This window comes from Cupressus sempervirens, chromosome 11, assembly GCF_028749045.1.
Source record: "Cupressus sempervirens isolate cs-2001-9-10 chromosome 11, ASM2874904v1, whole genome shotgun sequence".
In the NCBI taxonomy this organism is placed as follows: domain Eukaryota; kingdom Viridiplantae; phylum Streptophyta; class Pinopsida; order Cupressales; family Cupressaceae; genus Cupressus; species Cupressus sempervirens.
The window spans coordinates 744597984-744610881 of NC_143128.1; positions in this window are offsets into that span (position 1 = coordinate 744597984).

Below are 12898 nucleotides of genomic sequence, written 5' to 3' on the forward strand. Positions count from 1 at the left end.
ACTATATTTATTCTATTTTCTAAATAATTTTGTCTTAAGTCAACAAAGTGCTAACTATTCCCTAGCGAAATTTGTAATGTCCCTTGTTTTATTTTAGGATGGATATGGAAAATATTTTGTCTTTTGTTTCCTTTCACCATCCATGATGCCTAAGGGACATCATCTTCTTCTATTTCAAAGGTTACATCAGGTTCAGGGCTGTCAGGGAAAACCATATCTTCTTCTTCTAGTGGGCCCTTAGGCAATTTAGCCATGATCTAAACATAGTCTACTACCATCTTCCTAACCCTCTAAGAATAGGGGATATCCATGTAAAATCCCATGAATTGGGGATCTATTCTTTTCAATTCTTTTTCTACCCTTAAAACATCATCAAGCTTTGCTAGCTTGTCAACTGCCTCACCCTCTGCTACTATGTTTGAAATAATATCCTCATTAGGAAATTCCTTGGTGTTTGGTAGTACATAATTTCTCATTTCTTCAAGGGTGACCCTCATCCAACCATCAGGATCATACATCTTGTAAGGGCCAGTAGACAATTTTTAGTGATGGAAGAAAGAATGAATCTGGTTTAGGGCGTCTTTGCCAATTGTAAAATCACCAATCCTAAAACACCTACATAAAAAGGTTTCTTTATGCACTTTGGGTCCCAAGTATTCCCTGTTGACCATGAATTGTTGCCAAATAAATTTAATTATTCCTAACCTAGGAAGGATAAACTTAGACAATATATGGGGTGGTTGAGGACAACCATAGACTCTCATTAAAGATAAAGTGGGAAATTAGAAAATGTCTCCCCAATTATGGTCAAGTCTCTTTGCCTCAAAAAGAAAAGTTGGTCTCAAAAGACCTTTTAGAATATCTAGTGCCCTAAAGTATCCTAGATCTAACATTTTCATGATTACAACACTAAAATTATTAAATAATGAAATAGAATCAAAAGAAATGGTGATTACTATCCCATACACGTATCCACAGTTGTACTAGTAGAGCTCCATTTGCATCAAAAATGTGGTTAATAAAGTGAAAGCTGATGTATCCTATATTTTTATAGAGAATCAGGTGCATCAGTAGTGAATAATGATGGAAAGAAAAGTCTTTTACATCTCTAGTTTATCTAAAAAATATTTTCCTTCATCACCTCCAAAATATGATTGACATAATCATACTCTCCACCATGGTAGGAATCTTGTATATATCTTGTAATTATGAATTCTGCTCCATAAACCATATTAGTCCCATCCTTGCAAACCACCTTATGGACACCATATATAGTTTTAAAAAAATAAATCTTAAATTTTTCCAATGGCATCATTTTCTCAACCTTCTTAGGGTAATTATCCACTTCCTACAAGTCGATGGGAATATACTGCAACATAGATTTTCCAGTGTATACTATGGTGTTCGCTTCAAATTTCTTCTACAAATATTTTAGATCAATAGGTTGACCCATAACTCCATCCAATCCAAAGGCCTCAATAAATGATTCTTAGTCTAGGGTATAGAGGATAGTTCCATCTCTCCTATGGAAGGATTTAGTGGCTAGATTGTAGCACCGAAATAGGGCCTTCATCAAGTCTTTGTCTACAAAGACCTCTAGAAATATTAATTTGGAAATATTCTTATTCCATGGGTTGCACACGAGAATTTTCTTCTCCCTATTATAATAGAAGTATTTGAAAAGCTATGAACCTATAACACTAGGGCATATGAAACCTCTGTATAGGGCATATGGGTCAATGAAAGCTTGATCATCTATAGCAATAGCATTGTAAGAACCAAGAAAAAACTTAATCCATTCTTCAATCAATCTATTCAATTTTCTTTGTCTAGTTTTTCCTCCTTTAGAGGCTAAAGCTTCTAAAGCTGCCATGTCTGAAGCTTGAATCTCTTCTACTTCTTTGTCATACAATTTTGATATTATGAAAGTAAGCATTGGTTATAGAAACTACTCTATTCTCAAAGGCTATGGAAATAACAATCTAGAATGTACTGAAAACTTTGAAACTACTCAAATTCTCTCTCTCTCTCTCTCTCTCTCTCTCTCTCTCTACATACGGTGAACTGTGATTGTGAAGTGGAAAAATCTTTACAAATTAATATATGCAAATCAATGTTCACTTTGCATTGATTTTAAAATGCTTGAAATACGATATCAACCCATTCTATCAACTCAATGGAGTGTTACCATTACTACCTAGTAATACACTTTTTGTATTGCACATAATTCCCATTGGTTTAAAACTTTATTATTGTTTCTAGCTCAGAAAAGTGATTTTTCATTTTGATATCAACCTAGGGTGTATGATACTATGACAATGACTAATAAAAAGACCTTTTGTAGCATGTTATTGTTGCAAAAATGGTTTTTTGATGTTACAAAAAACATTAAAAAACCCTTGTTGATCAGTTAGGACCCATGGAAAAGCCCTTCTATGATCATAGCATCAAAGATCATCATATACTACTTCAAAATAATATAATATTTCCTTTAGTCCCACTTTTTCCTAATTAGGCACACAACTAGTTCAGTACCTCAATTTTGACCAATGAAAAATTGGACAATTGTCTGCCAGTGCACCATCACCATTGCTTACATTGACATCCTTATGATATTTCAATTGCATATTCCTCATAATATCACAACACTCCATTATTTCTTTCATGATCCTACAATATACATTTATTTGTAATATCGTAGCAGCCCTTTTTATCTCTCTCGATGCTACAATGACCTCCCTTGTCATAATGTTGGGGATGGCCAACCACTAAACCATATAAAACTGTTACATGATCTTATGATACAAAGGAAGTCATAAGGTCAGCAAGACAAATTATACCATTTACAATATTATGATGACACATTTATCTTAAGATTGTAACAAAGAAAATACTTTCCTATGATAGTTTGCTAACCCCTTCATCATAGCATCGCAAAGGAAGATGTTAAAGGAAAAATGAAAACTCTCTTAATTTTAAAAACCTAGGGTTAGGGTGTAGACAAATTTCATGCAAAATTTTGTGGTATGAGATGAAATTCAAATCCTAGGGTACTAAACCTCATGCTTTGGACAATCAATAAAAAATAATCAAATCAAGGCAAAATATTCTAAGGTTTCTTCTATAGATAGAAACAAGATAAATGCAACCTGAACAATTAATTCAGTATTTTCACCCTAACTTTGAAAATTAAGCTCAATGAAAATAGGAGCTATCAGAATCAAGGCATCTCCCAAGGGAAGGAGAAGCAAGACTACTTCACAAAGGCTAAATCAAGTGTAGCAGATGAACCAAAACCTATGGATCAAAAGAGAAGTATGGGTAGAGGTGAGTTTAAGGGTGCCTTTTTTAGATGTCATATAGAAGGATATAGATCTTATGAATGTCCTAAGGTTGGTGATAGAAGAGGTTCTGTTGTGAATGAGGCTAAAAACCATATCAGTGAATTAGATAAAGGAGAGAATTTACTAGCTCGATGAGTATTGGTCAATTCATAGACATTGGAATCCTATCAAAGGAGTAATTTTTTCAAGAATCATTGTAAGTCTAGTGGTAAAATTTGTAATGTGATTATGGATAGTGGTAGTACTAACAACCTTGTTACTAAGGAGATAGTTCAAAAACTTGGTTTGAGAAGAGTGAGGCATCCTTATCCTTATAGGATTGGTTGGTTGCAAAATGAACATGCTTTAGAAGTAAGGGAGAAATGTCTTTTTGATTTTTAGATTGGGCTTGTTATCAAATCTTGTATTGTGTGTTGTGTTTTTGCTATGTGGTCATTTGCTAGGGGCTAGGACATCTCCTTTGGTGACTCGTATGTTTCATTACATCATCAATATTAGGAACAAAATAACTTATCTCTTTAGGATTCCATTGAAACACTTTGCCTCTATTTCTTGTACATATACCAATTAGTTTCTCATGTTTATCTATGACTGTACATGTCTTCTCAATGAATTAAAAATGATAGCCCTTATCAACAATTTATCCAAAACTTAACAAGTTATGTTTTAATCCATCAAAAAAATATACATCCTCAATGTTATTTTTACCATAAAGTGTAATAGATCCCTTTCCCTTAATATAACATGGAGCATTATTTCCAACTCTCACTACACCAACATCATAATTGTTAAACAAAAAAATTATCTTTATGACCTACCATGTGATGTGAGAATCCACTATCTATTATCCAATCATATTTATTCTTCTCAATCTATGATACAAGTTATTTTTCTTATCTAATAGGACTTTCTTCCTTAATAGTAAGTAAACTTATCTCATCTTGGTTAGTAACTTTTTGTTATTATGAAAACTATCTTTTCTAGGCACATTATTTAAATTACTCTACTAGATTTAAATGCTTGCAATTTTCCAATCAATGTCTATCTATTAAAGCTAGGCATAAGTGGAATAACTTCTTCTATTGCAACCATCATAATGTCATAAGGAGTTAAATATTGTAATCACCAAAAAATGGCTATCTACACTATGACCCCCTATCTAGCATTTTTTCTTAATTTATCCATCGCTTATCTTTGATCAAATCATCACTTTTCTATTTATTTCATTGTAACATATGGTTTGACTAGTTTGTCCTAAGTCTTTTATTTAATTAAAATATTTTTCTCTTCTTTAATTAAATAAGTCCCACTTATCCTAAGTGTGCACATGGAAATCATTATTCATACTTTAAAAAGAAAAGAAAAGACATTTTTGTCTCACATGAGGGGAATACTTTTCTATGTGAAAGGAATTTTTATATTAAAAAATAGCTTTAATTATCCTCCACACATCTTTTACTCTTAATATAAACTATTGATCTTTCTTAGGTGATCTCTCTGTGCACATGGGTCACCCAAGGCTCATTCTCCACCCATTTTCCTCTTAATCTATATTGTCCATTTATTTTTAAAAGGAGGCTCTCTCACCTCTTGTTCACTTATCCTAATTTTATTGTGCAAGTTTTTTGAATGATTTTGAAGCATTTGGAGCACTCATCCTGCATTCATTTTGTGCCCACCTTGCATTCATTTGGTTTACTTGCATTGTAGATTCATGGCACTCTTAGCTTGGTTTCCTTTTATGCTCTAGCATAGATGACATAACTTAACTAGAAGGATTTTCAATACTTTCATTCTTCTTATCTTAGCTTGCAGTGGCATCTTTCATTTAGCTTGCATCTTTATTTCATTTCATCTTTGATTCTTGGATATAAGCATACTTTTTTCTTTGAACCTCTTGTTCTATGGTGTAGTTTGCAAGGGTTTCTTAAGCTAGGTTAATTTGAGATGCACCATCTCATAGCTCTTGCACATCATAGATAGAGAGGTCCAAGTTAGCAAAAAAGGTTCCTAATCCCTTGGGATTTTGGATCTAAAAAATTAATTCTCACTTCTTTACACATTTATGTTGTCTCACCAAGAAGCTTCATCTTTTGGGTGTCAAAATTTCCTCCATTAGACTTAAGACTATCCTTTTTGAAAAGATTCACCACCAATCTCCCAAAGTTATTAAGCTTATCCTTTACGAGCTTGATGCTTTGAAACTAATTTTTATAATATAGAGTCCACCAATATAACTAAGAGGGGGGAGGAGTGAATCAATTATCCAGCTATTATCATAATTATTAACTTTAAACAAACCTAACCATATGAGAAATATCATCAAAAGCCACAACAAGATACTCATGCACAATAACACCAGACATGTTAACTAGGGAAACACTTGATCAGATGGAAAACCTCAGTTGGGATAGTACCCACAAGATGATGTACTAATATAAATATTCTTTGTTAGAGGATGGACTCTATTAGGAGTCTATAACAAAATTCACTATATATCAATCCCTGTTAGGAGATTCCAACCCTGTTAGGAGTTGTGCCAACCTAGTTAGGATTTTTGGAAGATAGCTAGACCAATTATCCAAGTAGCTTCAAGGGAAAGACCAATGAACCCACTATCTAAATGATCTCTATATTATTACTTGTAGAATAATAGAAATGAATAGTACTTTCTTCCTATATTAGGTCAATCATACCTCTACTCCTTTCAATCTTGTAACCAAATCACAAAACTCACATCCAATAATCCTTTGGATTGGTTACTCACATTTCGTAAAAAATCTCCCCTATTTTGCACTTCACACTTGAAAATGATCACAACACATTACAAACAAGGAAAAGCTCTTTCCTTTATACCATATCTTCAAAATAATTCCTTGAGTTGGCCTTGAGGCTTTTCCAATTAATTATAATAAGATAATTAATTAATTACAATTATAATAGAAATTTTTGCTCATTGTCTACACAACTTCTTACATGTATTATACTAAGGCTTATGCATCTTCTAATGTTATTATCAGACTATCTTTTATCACTAATTGATCATGCATCTTCTTATCACATCTTAGATGAAAGATATAATACAAACATTAGAAACTTCTTTCCAAGCATTCTATCTCTATACTACTCTCGATAAATCAATTATAATTTCCATATGTCTTCAACTTACATGTTGTGGATTAAACCTCGTCATTAGAACATAGTCTAGAAAATGTCCATGGTGGTACATCACCAAACAAGAAAAACCTTTCCTGTACAAAGAAGATCTCTCTACTACTATGCTAGTCTTCATAGACTTACTACTATGTTGACATCAATGAAAAACATATTCATCAATGCAACATGTCAATACTCTCTAATGCTAAGGATACTCCCCCAATTTAGTATCATCAGTATTCATGATAACAAGTATATCACAATAAGTTCATTAATCTCTTCCTTCATAACTTTCAATAAATTCTTGATCCACACAATGTTTGAACAATTCAATGTTACAACAACATACTCAACCTCTATTGTAGATTGAGAAATATAGGTTTTCTTCTTTTTTGTCCATGAAATTAGTCTTCTTCTTAAAAAGAAAGAACCTCCACTTGTACTCTTTCTAGCCCAATCAACATCTACATAAAATTTTAGCTCAAACTTATCACACTTTTTATACCATAATCCATAGTCTTATGTTCCTTTTATATATTTCAATATTCTTTTCACAACCATCATGTGATTTTCTCTAGGATTAGATGAAAATCTAACAACAATACCAACTACTAATACAATATCAGGTCTTCTATGTATGACGTATTATAAGTTTTCAATTATTGACCTATATAGTTTTTTATTCACTTCAACATAATCATCACTCTTTGAAAATCTATAACCAATAACCATAGGTGTTGCAACTCATCTTGAGTCCTCCATTTCAAAAGTCTTCAATATCTCCTTGATAAGCTTTGATTGAGTAATATAAATACCATTCTTTATTTGATAAACTTGTAATCCAACAAACAACTTAATCTATTGAACCATTGACATCTCAAATTATTTCTTTATCTCATTAGAAAATGGTTTACGCACTACTAAATTTGGACCTAATTTTCAATGAGGGTTGGTCAATTTTTTAAAACTAAATGGTCAAAACATTTCATTATTAAAAATTTGTCAAAAATTTAATGCAAGACTGGGCTATCTATTTATCAATGAAGGATGCCATCAAAAATGAGCCCAATCTCTGGTAGTAGGCAACATCGAACATGATTTGATTCCACCTCACAATTGTTGAAACATGTACCAAAGGACATAGAAACTTTGATGATTTCCAATGGTTTTCAATGAATTTTCCATGCCATTAATGAAATGCCTTGTCAAAACCTCTATGTAATGCCATCAAAACTTCAACAAAATTCCAGGAGATTCTAATGGTGTTTCCATGTTATTGATGACAAATGCCACTGAAAGATCAACAAAAGGCCATTAAAACGTCAATTAGAGCCCTATATTGGAAAAAATAAAAGATTTGATAATGGATCACAATATTGTTAGTATGGGCAGGCCCATGGTTATTAGAGGCACATGAAAATCTACATGGAGTTCTACAAAGCATCTTCAGGAAGTTGAAATGACAAAAGAATGCACATATATAAGAAATTGAGTCACTACATTCATTGATCAACAAAATAATTATAAAACTATAAGTATTAAACATATACACTAGAATGGGAAGTGTATAATGAATAAGAAAGCTAGATTTAGGTCTTAGGTGAATATTCATTTTTAGTTAAAGAGTCCTTCAAATGAGACACATATCCAGATGGATGTATATGCTTAGGGAAGCCTCAGGTCAAAAGGAAGAGTTGAGTGTGAATTGGGGGGTGTTGATAAATGATAGAACATCATGATTTAGACCCATTCTCATTGCAATGTATGATGTTTTATTGGATATATAGTCTATAGAAATCCACTGGGTAAATTGGAAAACTAACATAGAAAACGTTAAGAGGAGAAGACTATAACATGCCACAAAGTTCTCACTGTCTAGCCTTTGAAAATAAAATCTAAAATCTTTCCCAAGAAATCATGTGTCATGATCTCTTCACCATTAGGATGGAGGCTCAATTTGAAATGCAGTTGTATGCCATTCCTATCATGCTTCTAACACAAAAGAAAGGATGCCATTATTGAATCTTTACTCCTATCTGCATACAAATATTATAAAAGAAATGGAATGATTTGATCATCTCCATTCTACCATTTTACAAACTTTGATATATGGGTTGCAAAGATCATGTGGAGGGACATAGATGTAGAGATAAGTATGGAGGATTTTATTACTAGTCATTGATAATGAAAAATTTGAAATAGGAAAACTTATTAGCCCAAGTCTTGTGTTTTATTTGTATCATGATCTATGCTAATTTAAGAACCAACACCCAATTTGATGAAGGCAATTGGGGTGTATTTTCTATCTAAATGAATGCTAAGCTCTTACTAATGGAGCATGATTCCTTTAAGGGATTGCCATCAAAGTAAGGAAAGGATTTGATCAATGTATATAAGTAGAAATCAAAAATAGCACCAAGACAAAATGTAGAACAAAAAATCTGACCAAAGATTATCTAAATTTAAGAAGTGGGTAGAAAACACGATATTTGGTGAATCAAAATACCTATGATACCAATGTTCAAGTTCTGGAAAATCTTGCAAAACTTGAAAGAGTTGTATGCAAACCAAAACTCATCTTATTAATTGAAATTGAAAGAATGTATACAAAGATGGAATATCAACAACCACCTTAGCCATGAATTTGAAATGTTTATGTGGCTATAATAAAAACAAAAAAATTAAACCAAAACTATTCAAAACTAGGTGTTTAATTACCCCAACTTGTCAGGGTCATAAATTTAGACCTAGAGCTCAAATTTTGAAACTGCTTACACTGTTGGAAAGAAGAACTAAAAATGTAATTTCAATCCCTAAAATAGTGAGCCTATGACTACAAAATTTTAGGGATCAATGAAAGTTTTGGCGAAAAGGCCAAATAAAAAGAAATAGAAAAACTTTTTTTAAATATGGAAAAAATACTTTTAAACATTTGTTCTTCTATATAATATGGATCAAAAGAATAACCCAGTCTATATATGTTAAAGTTATTATCCAAGTAGTAAAAGGTTTTCTAAACATTTATGTTGAGGGTAATATTTTAACAAGTTTCTTAATGTATATTGGAAGAAATGGCATTGAGTTATATTGGAAATTGCTGATATGTGAGATCTTATTATATTGAAGCTAGGATAATCTAGTGATGTTAATCTATGGAAGAGAAAAATTAATACATCTATGATTTCTATTTTTTGTTTTACATCACTTGTGTTGATGACTTCAGTTTGGGCTCCTTTGATGCACTCACTAATGCAAGATCATTTCTAGCACTTTTGGCTATAACTTAGTTTTTAAATCATAACTTCATTGATACACTTAACAAACTTCATGTTATCATGGTTTTTATTTTCATCCCAATTTTTCAAATTTTACATTATCTATATTCACATCTTTCCTAGATATGGTTCTTATTTGTTAGTGTGCATGTTGTTAGAAAGAAAAATGGGGAACACAGATTGAAGTTTGTGAGTTCAAGTATTTTCTATCTTTTCTATTTATACCCAATTATACAAAGTGAGTAAGAAGTTAATCTGAACACTTTACAAAATATGGAAGTATGGACATAACTTAATTAATAGAATTCTTATATATTAATATTATCAAGATCAAGTGTATACATCTATCTTGCCCTTATTATCTCCAATTACATCAGTATATATCATTGTCTACCTTTGTCTTTCTTGGATTCTATACATCTTATAGGCACATACATTATACTCCTATGGAAAAAGCTTGTTTGGTAGTTGTTTTCTCAACTCAAAAGCTTTGCCACTACATGCTAAGTCATACCATCCAACTAGTCTCCAAGATAGACCCTCTCAAGTATATGCTCTCCAGAACAATACTTACAGGCTGTTTGGCCAAATGGGTTATGCATCTTAGCGAATTTGACATCCAGTATGTGGACAGAAAGGTAATCAAAGGGCAAGCTATAGCAGATCACCTCACTGATGCACCTCTAATAGATGCATATCCTTTGATCATAGAATTTCCAGATGAGCATATCTGTCTAACTAAAGAACAACCCCCATGGAAACTTTATTTTGATGGCTCATACACATCTCATGGATCAAGGGTAGGAATATTGTTGGTCACACCTCAAGGAGATTACATTCCAAAACATTTCAAGCTACAATTCCCTAGCACCAACAATATAGCTGAATATGAGGCTCTCATAGCAGGATTAAAGATAGCTGTAGAATGGAACATCACTGAGTTACAAATCTTTGGCGATTCTTAGCTCATCATCAAGAAAGCCCTAAATAAATATCAAACCAAGGACGAAAAGCTATTACCCTACAAAGAGCTAGTTGATAAGCTAACCTAGCATTTTACAAAGCTTTAGTTTACACAAGTGCCTCGAATGCAGAACAAAGCAGTAGACGCTATGGCTACTATCAGCTCGCTCTTGGGAATTTCCCAAGTAGCTACATAGTATGAGTGTTTAGTCGAGCAACTCCTCACACCTACCTATGCGAATGATGACTCAAACCATGTTTGTATCTTGGTTGGTCCCCAATCCCCTTGGTACCATGAGATTCATGCTTACCTTAACAATGGTGTCATATCCCCTCACCTCACATGTACCCAATGCTAGAACCTTATTCGAAAATCATCCCACTATGTTATCATAGCCAATACCCTATATCGTCATAGTTATCACCATACTCTCTCTCAATGTTTAGATGAAAATGAGGCCGCAATGGAGTTAAAAGAAGTACACTCTAGAATTTGCGATGCCCACATGAGTGGTATTTTCCTAGTGCGACATATCCTTAGAGCAAGCTACTATTGGCCTACCATTGAAGAAGACTCTTGTGACTTTGTCAAAAAGTGTCTCCCATGTCAGCAGCATGCAAATCTCATGCACGCTCCAACACAAGATCTACAGCCTATTGCACCACCTTGGCCTTTCGCTTGTTGGGGCCTTGATCTAGTTGGAACTATCACACCTCTCTCATCTGATGGACATAAATGGATAATAATAGCTACAGACTATTTCACTAAGTGGGTGGAAGCAGTCCCCCTAGTCTCAGCTACAGGAGTTCAAGTCTCCAAGTTCATCTTGTACCACATTGTTTGTCGCTTTGGCATCCCATCCACCATCTTCACCGACCATGGAGGTAACTTCAAAAATCTCAACATGGAAGAATTATGCACTTCCCTCTGCATCCATCACCACTTTTCTAGCCCATTTTTGCCACAAGGTAATGGCCAGGTAGAGGCAACTAATAAATCCCTCCTCAAAATACTAAAGAAATTTGTCAATGATTCTAGCCACGATTAGCACCTACAGGTTAATCCTACCCTATGGGCTTATCAAACTTCCTTTTGTACATCCATAGGCACAACTCCATACTCCTTAGTCTATGGTGTTGAAGCAGTACTACCCATAGAGGTTAAACTTCCCTCCTTGCGCATATCTTTGCAAGGGCAAATATCAGATCAAGAATACAGAGTAGCTCGACTCACCCAGCTAGATCTCTTAGATGAGAAGTGACAACAAGCCTATGATCATCTCATAGTCTATCAAACTTGTCTTAGAAGGAATTTCAAAAAGAAAGTGCTTCCACAACACTTTCAACCGGGTGACATGGTCCTTAAAGAAAACATGAAAGTCCAAGTAGATCGAGAAAAGAAAGGCAAGTTTGAACCTACCTGGCTTGGTCCTTATGTTGTCACTGCATCCTTTGTCTTCGAAGACTATCAGCTATTTACACCAAAAGGAGAACTCTTGAATGATCCTAATAACATCATTCATCTCAAGAAGTTCTATGCTTGAAGATCTTTGGTATACCCAGCTTTTGAAAAATACAAAAAAAAAGAAAAAAATAGTAAAGAGAAATAAGCATCCAATGGTGAAAACTTGGCAATTCAATCATCTTGGATAGGTATCTTGGTGAAAACCTAGTAATTCAGGTGCCTTGTGTACTAAGACTAATCCATTATCTATCACTATCCTATCCCTCATCTATCCACCCACCATCCCATAAAACACCTGCTTGTTCCCTTGGTGTTCCAACCAAATATCCAAAATCTAATAAATCTTGTAAATACCCCCTGTATAGCTTGTAAATCTTGTACCTCATCTTGTAAATCTTGTATCATCCCTTGTATCATAGCTTGTATATTCAAATCTTGTCCAAAGCTTGTAGCATATTCCAGCTTGTAAATAAACTTGTATCCTAGTTTGTATCCTATCATATGCACACAAAGAATCCCATTTTCACTTAAGCTTTTCAAAAACCATCTACCTATCTACCTATCAACTATTGCAAACATCCCACCCTTCACAAACATTTTCATCTCACAAAAACCAAAACATGAACAACCTTGTACATTTGTAACATATCTTGGTCCATCAACTTGTACATCCTCTTTAACTTAGTACCATTGTA